Source organism: Scyliorhinus torazame, chromosome 14, assembly GCF_047496885.1.
Source record: "Scyliorhinus torazame isolate Kashiwa2021f chromosome 14, sScyTor2.1, whole genome shotgun sequence".
NCBI lineage: Eukaryota > Metazoa > Chordata > Chondrichthyes > Carcharhiniformes > Scyliorhinidae > Scyliorhinus > Scyliorhinus torazame.
In genome coordinates this window covers 133,663,304-133,675,984 of record NC_092720.1, presented here as the reverse complement: position 1 = coordinate 133,675,984, position 12,681 = coordinate 133,663,304, and the positions used below count along the sequence as shown (strand labels likewise).

At 47.5% G+C, this 12,681-nt stretch overlaps 1 protein-coding gene across 2 annotated transcripts in view; it reads left to right on the top strand.

Annotated features, from left to right (window-relative positions):
* gpc5b (glypican 5b) overlaps positions 1-12,681 on the top strand; it is a 945,490-nt gene that overhangs the window by 90,476 nt on the left and 842,333 nt on the right. The window lies entirely within an intron of this gene.

The following is a 12,681-nucleotide window of genomic DNA, read 5'->3' as shown; positions in this document are numbered from 1 at the left end:
CCACATCGGTAACATTCCCCTTGAAGCATCACTGGCTGACTGCCTAGTCTGTACCTTTTTGTTTTGTTGGCAGCTGAAATAGTTTCCCTCTTTGCAACTGCTTCAGCGGTTTTGTTGCTCACAGCTAACTGGTGAACGGTGCAATTTTGTACACTCTGCAGCTCTGGTGCACCTTTTTCAGTGCTTTCCATGGCCAACGCTATCTCCATTGCTCGGTTAAAATTAATGTCGACCTCTGCAATCTGCATTGAACAGTGTCGTTGTTCACGCCACAGACTAACCTATCCTGTAACATGTCATTTAGGGTGGCTCCAAAATCACAATACTCCTTCCTACAAATGCTTTGGTTTAGCATTAGTCCTGATTGATACGCCTGGGGTTCTCGCCCTCAAATTTAATTTAAATCTCTGGAGTATGACTGATCGTTGAGGGTGCAATTGAGCCTTCACTAAATACACAAGCTCATTAAATGATTTGGAGTCGGGTGCGCTTGGGTCTGTAAGACTGCGAATAAGCTTTGCGTTTCATCTCCTCCCCTATTTTGTTTGCTTGGAAATAATACCCAAGGTGTTCGACGTATTGCATCCAGTCCTCCATGAAGGAGGAGTCAAATGTGTCTATTCACCCAAAGAGAGGCATTCTGGTGATTAATTTATCTTTTAGACTTTGATTAAAACTGCATACTCACAGGTGTTGGGCCAGAGACAGTGTCAGGCTAATTTATCCTTGTTGCCAGATGTAAAGACGCACTTTCACAGACTTCAGTAGAGAACACAAAAGGTATTTATTAATAAGAATTGTACAGCAGCCGCATGGTTGTAGCTAGCTCCCCAAAATATCTCTGCCTCACAGTCTTTCTCACACTCTTGAGACCTGATTGGTCAGGTAGGCCAGGTGACCCTTAAAGGGACAATCACCACAGCTTCACAGAGTGGAACATGTTGTCAATGGCGGCAAGTGATTCGGAAAGAGTTGTGATCTTGTGTTTTAAAAGTAGAAGGGTATGAGCAAAAGTTTCGAATTAAAGTGTTCACTACATGGTTGGAAATGGATTAGGTTTCAGTTGTGAAATCCTGCACTGATAAGTGATGTTTGATGAAGAGAATGAAATCCTAGGTCCCCGAAGGCTCCCACCAGATTGTTCTCATTGATCCTTTGATCCCCATTTCATTCTAGACAAGAGCTCAATACTGGCATTTTAAATGAACCGAATAATCTTGCTTTAAATTTTGTTTTATTTTTTGGTTTCATCTCTTCTTACCCATCTGAGGAATTAAAATACTTATTCCCTTCTCCCACCCTCAATTACATGAGGTTTAACTGTTGTAGTGAAGAATGTACCGTTCTGCTATTGCATCTTGCAAAGAAAAACTTTTGTAGCTTCAAGCCTCTTGCCAACTACTTTCTGATGCATTACTCGGGTCCTCCTGATATGTGAGTTTGGACGATGCATGTCGACAGGCAATTTGTGGGAGGGTTTTACTACTTGAATTCCATCTGCGTCGACCAGCTGCACTTGTTTTGGGACACTAAGGGACAATTTGGCATGCCCAATCCACCATGGTCAATCCACGTAACCTGAACATAATAAGAATAACCTTTATGATTGTCACAAGTAGGCTTGCATTAACACCGCAACAAAGTTACTGTGAAAATCCCCTAATCGCCACACTCCGGCGCCTGTTCAGGTGCACAGAGGAAGAATTCAGAATGTCCAATTCACCTGACAGCACGTCTTTTGGGACTTGTGGGAGGAAACGGAGCACCCAGAGGAAACCCACGCAGATACGGGGAGAACATACAAATTCCCCACAGACAGTCACCCAAGGTCAGAATTGAAGCCGGGTCCCTGGCGCTGTGATGCAGCAGTGCTAGCCACCGTGCCACCCCATTGTGTTAGCCATTCAACCAGAGCTGTTGAATCCCATTTCTGTTCCCTTTCATCCATATCATTATTATATTACTTCCTTGCAAGAACTTATTAAATTGTCTTTAACAGGATGTTGGAGTCTCTACTTCATCATCACAGTTGTAAAGCATTTTTAAGACTTGCATTGATAAAGTGCCTTTCACAATCATTGGATGTTTCACACCCCTTAACAGCCAATGACATACTCCTGAAGTGTATTATAATGTAGGAAACAGTGCAGCCAGTTTGAGGACAGCATGCCTTTAGGAACAGCAATGTGATAATGATCAGATAATCTGTTTTTTGTGATGCTGATTGAGGTATCAGTGTTGGTCAGGACACAGGGGATTATTCCCCTGTTCTTCTTCATAATAATGCCGGAAGGTTACCTTACATCTGGGTAGGCAGATGAGACCTAGGTTTAACATTTCATCCAAAGACTGCACCTTGGGACTGGTTTAGCTCAGCGTGCTGGACAACTGGTTTGTGATGTAGAGCAAGGCCAACAGCACGGGTTCAATTTCTGCACCGGCTGAGGTTATTCATGAAGGCCCCGCCCTCTCAACCTTGCCCCTTGCCTGAGGTGTGGTGATCCTCAGGTTAAATCACGACCAGTCAGCTCTCCCCCTCAAAGGGGATAGCAGCCTGTGGTCATCGGGGACTATGGCGACTTTACTTACATTTTGTACACCCAATAGTGTAGTATGCCAGTGGAGTAGTCAGCCATAATTTTTGTGTTCAAGTATTGGAATGGGATTCGAACCTGGAACCTTGTGACTCAGAGGCACGAGTACTATCAACTGAGCTATTATGTTCCAATAATATTCTGTGGGGAAAACAACATCTTAAATTTTATTTCCGTTCGCCCATTCTTCAATCAATAATCTTCAGTTTATCTCCTTAGTGACTGGAGAGTGCACATGAGCAGTGGGAGAGAACACATCCTGAGTGAGACACAGCCAGAGTGAGTGTGGGTATCAGTAATTTGGAGCAGAGTGGAATTTGGCGCAAAGGGAAAGAGGTGCTCTCTCGCTTTTTGCTTTCTAGCTTATTCACCCTTCGGAGAGTAGTCTTGCCCTGCTGCAGCAGTAGAGGCTACAAGGGAAACCACTGATTGGAAAGTAGTGGGGAAGGTCAGATAAGCATCTACTACTTTTAACACTTACTGTTTCAGGGAAGAAGGTCTCTCGAGTAATTGATATTATCTGATGTTCAGCATCTTCCAAAAGTTTAATTTAAAGGGATAAGTCATAGACATAGACATAGATCATACATAGATCATACAGTGCAGAAGGAGGCCATTTGGCCCATCGAGTCTGCACCGACCCACTTAAGCCCTCACTTCCACCCTATCCCCGTAACCCAATAACCCCTCCTAACCTTTTTGGACACTAAGAGCAATTTAGCATGGCCAATCCACCTAACCTGCACATCTTTGGACTGTGGGAGGAAACCGGAGCACCCGGAGGAAACCCACGCAGACACGGGGAGAACGTGCAGACTCCGCACAGACAGTGACCCAGCGGGGAATTGAACCTGGGACCCTGGCGCTGTGAAGCCACAGTGCTATCCACTTGTGCTACCGTGCTGCCCAAAATTCCACCGGGAAGCCATCCGGCCTCGGAGCTTTGCCCAACTGCATGCCCTCCAGCCCCTTAATAATTTCTTCTATCTCGATCGGTGCCCCCAGCCCCCCCCCACAGACCCTCCTCCACCCTCGGGAACCTCAACTAATCTAGAAATTGCCTCATCCCTTCCGCACCTGCCGGGGGTTCCGACTCATATAGTTTGCTGTAAAATTCCTTAAATACTTCATTCACCCCCTTCGGGTCGGAGACCAAGTTGCCCTCCTTACTCTTTACTCCCACAATCTCCCTGGCCACCTCTCTCTTCCTAAGCTGGTGCGCCAGCATCCTGCTCGCCTGGAGCTCTCATGGCAGGAGAGCTCCTCCTGCTCCATGTGGGAAGCCGTGAACATTTCCAGTGCGTGGGGCCAGCATGTACACAGGAAGTGTTTCCAGCCACAGCTCCTAGAAGATTTTTACAACATATGTCAATGGGCGGAAGCAAATGTACTGTAGCCAAGTTTGCAGACCACATAAAAGTAGATGGAAACTCAAGTTGCGAGAAGGATATAAACAATTTGCAAAGAGATATTGATAGGTGAGGTAAGTGGGCCAAATGTTAGAAAATGGGAAAATGTGATGTTGTTTATTTTGGAAGGGAGAATAAAAGAACAGTATTATTTAAATGAAGAAAAACTGCATAAAGTTGTGACACAAAGGAACTTGTGCACAAAACATGCAGCAGGCTTAGGAAGGTGGATGGAATTTTGGCCATTATTTCAAGGGGGCTGGAGTATACATTGCTGCAACTGTACAAATTATTGGTGAGACTACATCTGGAGTCCTGTGAGCAGTTCTGGTCCCCTTATTCAAGGAAAGGTATTATTTCATTGGAAACGGTTCAGAGTAAGTTCACTAGGGTGATCTCCGGTATGGAGTGATTGTATTTTTAGCAAAGGATAAACAGGTTTGGACTCTACTCATTGGAATTTAGAGGAATGAGATGTGATCTCATTCAAATATATAGGGCGGGATTCTCTGATCCTGAGGCTAATTGTTGACACCATCGTAAACACCGTCACGTTTCCCGACGGCGTCAACATGGCCTCAGGATCAGCAATTCTGACCCATACAGCGGGCCAGCACGGCACTGGAGCGACCCACGCCGCTCCAGCTGCCGATCCTGACATCAACTGGGCGCCGCGGGGTCCGCGCATGCGCAGTGGCACCGGCGCCAACGCGTGCATGCGCAGTGGCTCCCTTCTCTGCACCGGCCACGACGCAACATGGTGTAGGGCTACAGGGGCCGGCGCGGAAGAAAGAAGGCCCCCAGCCCAAGAGGCCGGCCCGCTGATCAGTGGACCCCGATCGCAGGTCAGGCCATAGCGGAGGCCCCCCCACCCGGGGCCGGAGCCCCCCTCCCCCCCTCACAGGCCGCCCCCGGATCCTTCCACGCCGAGGTCCCACCGGGTAAGACCACTCGTGGACGGCGCCGGTGAGACTTGGGTTTTTTGTTATGGACATCCCAGGCCGAGAATCGGCCTGGGGGGGCCATGTAGAGTGGCCCCCGACCGGCGCCATGCCGACCACGGCGGCATCAATTTTCCGCTCACTGGAGAATCGTGTGCCAGCGTCGGGGCGGCGTGGCGCGATTAGCGCCGGTCACGGGGATTCTCCGGCCCGGCCCCGGGCTGAGAGAATCCTGCCCGATGTTTCCCCTCATGGGAGAGTCTAGGACCAGGGGGCATAGTCTCAGAATAAAGGGGTACCAATTTAAAACTGAGATGAAGAGAAATTCCTTCTTTCAAAAGGATTGAGAGTTTTTGGAACTTCATGCCACAGAAAGCTTTGGGGGCAGAGTCCTTGTGTATATTCAAAGCTGAGATAGATTGACTCTTGACCTGTAAGGAAATCAGGGGTAACAGGGAAAAGGCAGGAAAGTGGACGTGAGGGATATCCGATCAGTCATGATCCTCTTGAATGACGGAGGAGGCTTGAGGGGTCAAACGGCCTACACCTGTTCCTATTTCTTACGGTCTTATGGGGAACTATGGAATTGGTCTTGCAATAATTACTCTCTCTAACATTCTCCTAGAATTAAAAAAAACTCTCTGAGCTTCCCTCTCTGCCCTTGCTGTTCCAGTGGGAAAAAGCTTCAATCTGAGGAAAATAAGAACATGATTAGCCCATTCAGGACCGCAAGCCAGTTCCTGATGTGTATCTGTAACACTGGCTGCATTGGTTCCTCGGCCCCTAATGCCCTTGATAAATCTTTGTTTCTGTTTTGAAATTTTCCATTGACATCGTCTCAACAGCTTCTTTGGGGAGGATTTGGAGATTTCCATTCCCCTTACTCTGAAGAATAGCTGCCTAACTGACGAGCAGCCTAAATCCAACTTTTAGGTTATTTCTCCTTGTTCTGGGCTAGCACACCAAAGGAATTAGTTTCTGTCCACTCTGTGAAATCCTTTAATCATCTTAAAACCCTCAATTATATTAATCTTCCATTCTCCTGGAAATACCAGTTTAGTTTGTGTGACCTGTCCTCATAATTTAACTCTCTAAGCCTCTGGAGAGTTTGTACTGTACCCGATCCAAGGCCAATCTCTCCTTCCTGCAGGTTAATCTGAGGTCATGGAAGACACTCCATAAAGGCAAGACTTTTGCATGTGAAGAGTCAACGACATTGAGGATGTACAGCCTAATCTCTAGCTAGTGCTGAGTGTAGTCTAATCACAGCTTAATGCAACGAAATGTACAATTTGATTTTAAAGTCTGACTTTAATTGCAGATTCCCGAGGTAACTGGGGCTTGGGATCGGTCTCCTTTACCTCAGATACCTCGGGCGAGTGCTGTTCAGTACTGGTATCCACAAACAGCGACCAGACAAACGCCACTCATGGGGATCTCCCAGGGGATCGGAGGCTCCCAGGTGCATGCCCTTTGCACTGCCGGCCTGGCATGGCCAAGGTGCCCAGGTGGCACTGCCAACTGGAAGGGACACTGCCAGACTGCCAGATTGGCACTGCCAAGGTGCCAAGCTGGCATTTTTCTGCGCTGTGGCGATCCATCCAGGGGTGCCCTGCACGGATGATGGTAGGGGTGCAGGAGGGTGGGGTGCTCGGGAACCCTCCCATAGTGCGTTGTGGGCTGGTCGCTTCGGGTGCTCCAGAGATCAGGAAGCCATTTAAAATTGGCATCCCGGTCGCTCGCTACACTGAGGAGTCCCGGGAAGCGGAGCTCCTCAGTGTACAAAACAGGGCTATGTGTAGGCCCCCTATCTAATGCGAGTGCCATTTTATAGCACTGTGTTTCTTGGCGCTGTGAGCGCTGGAAAACACACCGCTAAACACGCTCGCTATGGGAATTTGTTCCCATTTAGTTAAATTCCGCGCACTATTTTTGCTCCTTTGTAGTCTAGCCTCCTTGAAATGAAAGTTATCATTTCATTTTTAATTAATTTCACATTTGGCCACAATTCTTTTTGTTATTCTTGGACGTGGATCCCTAAATCTCTCTGCTCCACAGCTCCTAGATTCTCATTATTTAGGAAATGCTTTGATCTATATCTTGTGGATCCAAAATGAATTTATTTAAAATTGATCATGTGATGCGGGCATCGCTGGCTGGGGCAGCATTTATTGCCCATCCCTAGTTGCCATTGAGAAGGTGTGGTGAGCTGCCTTCTTGAATTACTGAAGTCCCACAGTGCTGTTAGTGAGGGTATTCCATGATATTGACCCAGCGACAGTGCAGGAAAGGCGATATATCTCTAAGTCAGGATGGTGAATGACTTGGAAAGGAACCTGCAGTGCATCTTGTAGATGGTACACATGGCAGCCATTGTTCGTCGTTGGTGGAGGGAGTGAATGTTTGTGGAAGGGGTAACAATCAAGCAGATTGATTTGTCCTGGATGGCGTTGAGCTTGTCGAGTGTTGCTGGAGCGGCACTCAACCAGGCCAGTGGAGATTATTCCATTACACTCCTGACTTGGGCCTTCTGGGGGTGACCACTGAGTAGAAATGAATTGGAGAGGCTATATAAATATTACAGGTAAAGAGGAGGTCAGAGGTTTGCAATACTGTAGAAAGTCTCCTGTCCCTCCCAACAGTCTTGCAAACCTCTGACCTCTTTACCTGTAATATTTATATAGCTTCTCCAATTTATTTCTACTCAGTGGTCACTCCCAGGATGTTGATAGTGGGGGATTCAGTGATGGTAATGCTATTGAATGTCAAGGGGCAATGGTTAGATCCTCTCTTGTTTGAGACAGTCACTTCTTGTCGCTTGTGTGGCGCGAATGTAACTTGCCACTTGTCAGCCTAAGCCCGGATATCGTCCAGGTCTTGCTGCATTTGTACATGAACTCCTTCATTATCTGGGGAGTCGTGAATGATGCTGAACATTGTGCAGTCATCATTGAACATCCCCAGGGCAGCACGGTGGCGCAGTGGTAGCACTGCTGTCTCACGGCGCCGAGGTCCCAGGTTCGATCCTGGCTCTCGGTCATTGTCCGTGTGGAGTTTGCACATTCTCCCCGTGCTTGCGTGGGTTTCGCCCCCACAACCCAAAGATGTACAGGTTAGGTGGATTGGCCAGGCTTAATTGCCCCTTAATTGGAAAAAAGAATTGGGTACTCTAAATTTATAATTAAAAACATCATAGAACATCCCCACTTCAGACCATATGATGGAATGGAAGCCATTGATGAAGCAGCTGAAGATGATGAGCCTAGAATACTCCCCTGGGGAACATGATGAGATATCCTGGAGCTGAGGTGATTGGCTTCCAACCACCACAACCATCTTCCTTAGTGCCAGGAAGGACTTCAACCAACAGAAACCTTTCCCTCAATTACTATTGACTACATTTTAGCTAGGGCTCCTTGATGCCACACTTGGACAAATGCTGCCTTGATGTCAAGGGCAGTCAATCTCACCTCACCTCTGGAGTTCAATTCTTTTGTCCATGTTTGAACCAAGGCTGTAATGAGGTCAGGAGTTGAGTGACCTGGCTAGAACACAAACTAAGTGTCCATGAGCAGGTTATTGCTAAGTAAGTCGCGTTGTTCACGGCGCTTTCCATCACTTTACTGTGGATCGAGAATAGATTGATGGGGAGTTAATTGGCTGGATATGTCCTGTTTCTTGTCTACAGGTCATACATGGGCAATTTTCCACATTTCCAGGTAAATGTTGCTGTAATAGCTGCGTTGGACAGCTTGGCTAATGGCACGGCAAGTTTTGCAGTGCAAGTCTATTATAGCAAGTACTATTGCCAGAATATCGTCTTATCAATGGTCTTGCCCTGAACCCCATGCATGTAGCCTATCCCTCTTTTATTGTATGAGTTCAAAATGGGCAGAAATTTCAAAACCCCTTCACACCTTTGTGTGTGTGCATGTGTGTGTAAAATAAACCAATCCTCTTAGTTTACCTTATCTTGAATTTGCTGTGGGGTAATGAATAGCGATTAGGCCACGCCAAACTGAAGGTTTGGGGAAAATATGTCAACTGCTCACAAAAAGTGTGGGGGGGGGGGAATTTAAGAAATGAAGGCACCTTTCTGTTCACAGACAGGTTGGGAGAGGAGAAATCAAAGCTGTTTAAATTAATCCTCATCCTGCCCACCAGTCTTCAAACTCCCAGCCAGTACATTAGCCATGTCCAGAGTTTGCCTCCAATTCCACGCACTTCCATTTATCCAAACATGCATTCTTCCAATATTTTTTGTCAAAATTATAGAGTTTATTTCTGGTAGCATTCTATTTCAAATGCCCTGTTAATGAAGCTGTGATCTAGGCTGATTTATTAATTTGCCATCCCTTACCCCTACTGGCTGAAATGGGTTAACTTGGCACAGATTGGGGATACATCTGGGCCTTCCTGACCTCTATGGCTCAATGCAATGATGAAAGAGGTACTGGAGGGCTTGCTACCAATGTTAACTACTGATTTTGTTTGAACGTGTCTGTTGAGAGCTGGCCGCACACCTTCAATGTTGTGCACTCCCCATAGAATAAAGACTTGCCTTTATGTAGTGCCTTTTGTGACCGCAGGTTGTCGCAAAGCACAATACACAGTCAGTCAAGTTATTTTGAAGGTTAGTCGCTGTTGTAATGTAGGAAATATGGCAGCCAGTTTGCACACAGCAGCCCTCACAAACAGCAGTGAGCCAATGATCAGATCACTATTTTCCAGTGATGATATTTGAGGGACAGGTTTGGCGAGGATACCACAGGGAACTGTTCTTCGAATAGTGCCACGGGACCTTTTACATCCACCTGAGAGGGCTGACAGGGATCTTTGCTGAACGTCTCTTCTGAAAGACAGAACCGCAGAAAGTGCAGCACTTCCTCAGTACTGATCGGGAGTGTCAGCCTGGATTTTGAAGTCTTGGGGAAGATAGCCTTCAAACTTGGAGGTGAGTGTGCGGCAGCTGAAATGAGAATACAGTTGAATCCCTCCCTCCTGCGGACTCTTCCTGTGGTGATGTGCATCAATGTAAATGCATGTAGGCTAGCTAGACACTAGAGAGAGCACCAGAAACATCACACACACACACACACACACACACAACCAATAGATCAGTTAGATAGGACACGACCAATGGACATTCACGAGACACAAGGAGGTGACACGACCACAGGGGGGCATTACACCAACCTATATATAAAGGACACCACACACATGATCTGGCTCTTTCCAGTGGAGACAGTCAGTGAGTGCAGACACAGGGTTGATTCAACATTACACCCACCACGTGGATTGCAGCAACTGGTTAGTCAGTCTGGGTAGCTATAGTAGGATCAGCAGTAGTGTTGAACCCGAGTAATAGAAGTGTAAATAGTTTAATAAACGTGTTGAAGTTATCTCCATGTCTGAACCTTCCTTTGTCAAGTGCACCACAAGGAAACCGATTATGTTACACCTACAACATAACAAATCATGATGCCACGAGTGAACTGTTTCAATCCACATAGCCATACCTCAGCGTACAGTGACAACCAGCAACGATACCCAGGCAAGATGTTCGAGATCCGGGTTCCGCAGCAGCTCCAGTGCCATGGCGATCTCCCCAAAAACTGGCGGGCATTCCGGCAAAAGTTTGAAATCTTCCTGGTGGCAGCCGAACTAGAAGAAGTGGCCGAAGCTGAAAAGATAGAGCTTCTCCTCACCATCGCCGGTGCCAGAGCAGAAGAAATCTTTTAAAAATTCAAGTTCTCCAAGGGACAAAACAGGAGCGACTTCCAGGCAGTCCTGGACAAATTCGGCAAATACTGTGAGGAAAACACACTCCAACCAGCAAGAAAAGGTAAGAGAAGCGCCAGTACTCACCTCGAGGCCGAGATCCCGGAGCAGAGAACGATTTTAGTCGGTGGCCATCTTTCTTCAGGGACTGCGCATGCGCAATCGCTTCCTACGCGCTACGTCACATGCGTCATGACGTCAGAGGCCCCGGACCACGCCCATTTAAAGGGGAAATGTCCCAAATCAAAGAAAAAATCTTTTAAAGCCGTAAAACAAACTTCCTTCACCTGGAATGACAGCACAATGCCTCAAATTGAACCAGGGAATGAAATTAACCTCCGAAGAACCCTGCAACAAGCAGCTACCTCGGCCAAATCAATGATTCCAACCTTGAATACTTTGATACCGACCTTTACATTTTCTCTGGACCTCGCGAGCCCAATGCCAGCTCCGACACAAACAGTGATGATATGGTCATAGAAGACTACGACTTGGACGAATCTTTCACCTTGGGAGGCTACCCCAGTACCAAATCCGAACCGCAACTAGACGTGTTGCACATTGACGACCCCGACGACGAATTCTTCGGATTTGAGGATCATCAACCCAGCAGATATGACATCCCAACTCGTGAGTGCAGGATGATGCTGCAGCCTGAAATTAAGAGACAGAGAGCGGTACAAGCCCACAGAGAGCGGCCTGCTGCCACACAGAGCATGGTCCACACACCGCTCAGGGTTCCCGACTCTAAGAGAGAAGACACGGAAGACTCCACACCGCAGTCCTTGCATGAACAAGAAGTGACTCCAGTGTCACAAGCCTCCACAGCGAGCTCGTGGACAGACTCCACAATTACAGAAACGCAAGATTCCAGAGCGCCGTCCTTGCACGAACAAGAAGTGACTCCAGTGTCACAAGCCTCCACAGCGAGCTCGTGGATATACTCCACGATAGAAGAAACGCAAGGATCCAGAGCACAGTCCTTGCACACACCAGACGTGACTCCAGAGTCACAAGCCTCCGCAGCGAGCTCGTGGACAGCCTCCACGATAGAAGCAACGCAAGACTTTGACGCGCAGTCCTTGCAGGAACAAGACCATGAGGGTCTAGCAACCTCTTCTGACCAACTAGCGGCAGATGATGCACTTCTGCCATGTTCAAGTAAACAGCAAGAAGACTATGACAGTCTACCACGCTCCAATGCACAGCAGGCCGACCATGGCGGCCTATCATGCTACAGTGAAGAACAAAGCGACGATAACAGTCCAAGCCCAAATGAAGGACAACAGCAAGACAATGACAGTCCACCCACATTGCTTGCGCCATCAGATGAAGATTCTGACAATTTACCCAACCCAAGTGAACAACAAGCAGCTACTGAGGCTCTACCCACGGTATGTGAGACGAGTGACGACAGCATTCCACTTCCATACAAGATGTGCAAAGTGACAGACCTCAGCTAGTGTGTACAGAGACACTCGACGATCACTGTGAGACGACTGGTGAATCCGGTGACACCGTGATACTTCCACCCTCATTCGCTCGAACCTCTCCACAAGTCGATGCATTCCTGCATGTTCCGACTCCAGAAATGCAGCTTCAAGAAATCTCAGCTGACTCCAGTGAACCTGCTAAGACTCCGGACGGGAAGCACCAACAAACCAACACTGACTCAGTTAAAACAGACCAGACTCCAGATGGGGAGCAACCAAACGCTGACTCTGATTCACGTAAGCCGGACTTTACTCCAGACAGGGATTGCCGCAACCTCAGTGATGGCACGCTCAGGGTGACAGCAGATGCCACAACGACAGGAGATGGATCACTTAACAATTACACTGGGTCAGTAATAACAAGCAGCGGCTACAGTCCAAGAGGAATACACCAATATTCACCACAGCTATATCCACACATTTTTTCCACACCAGCAGTGCAGCCAATGACAGCTCATGCTGG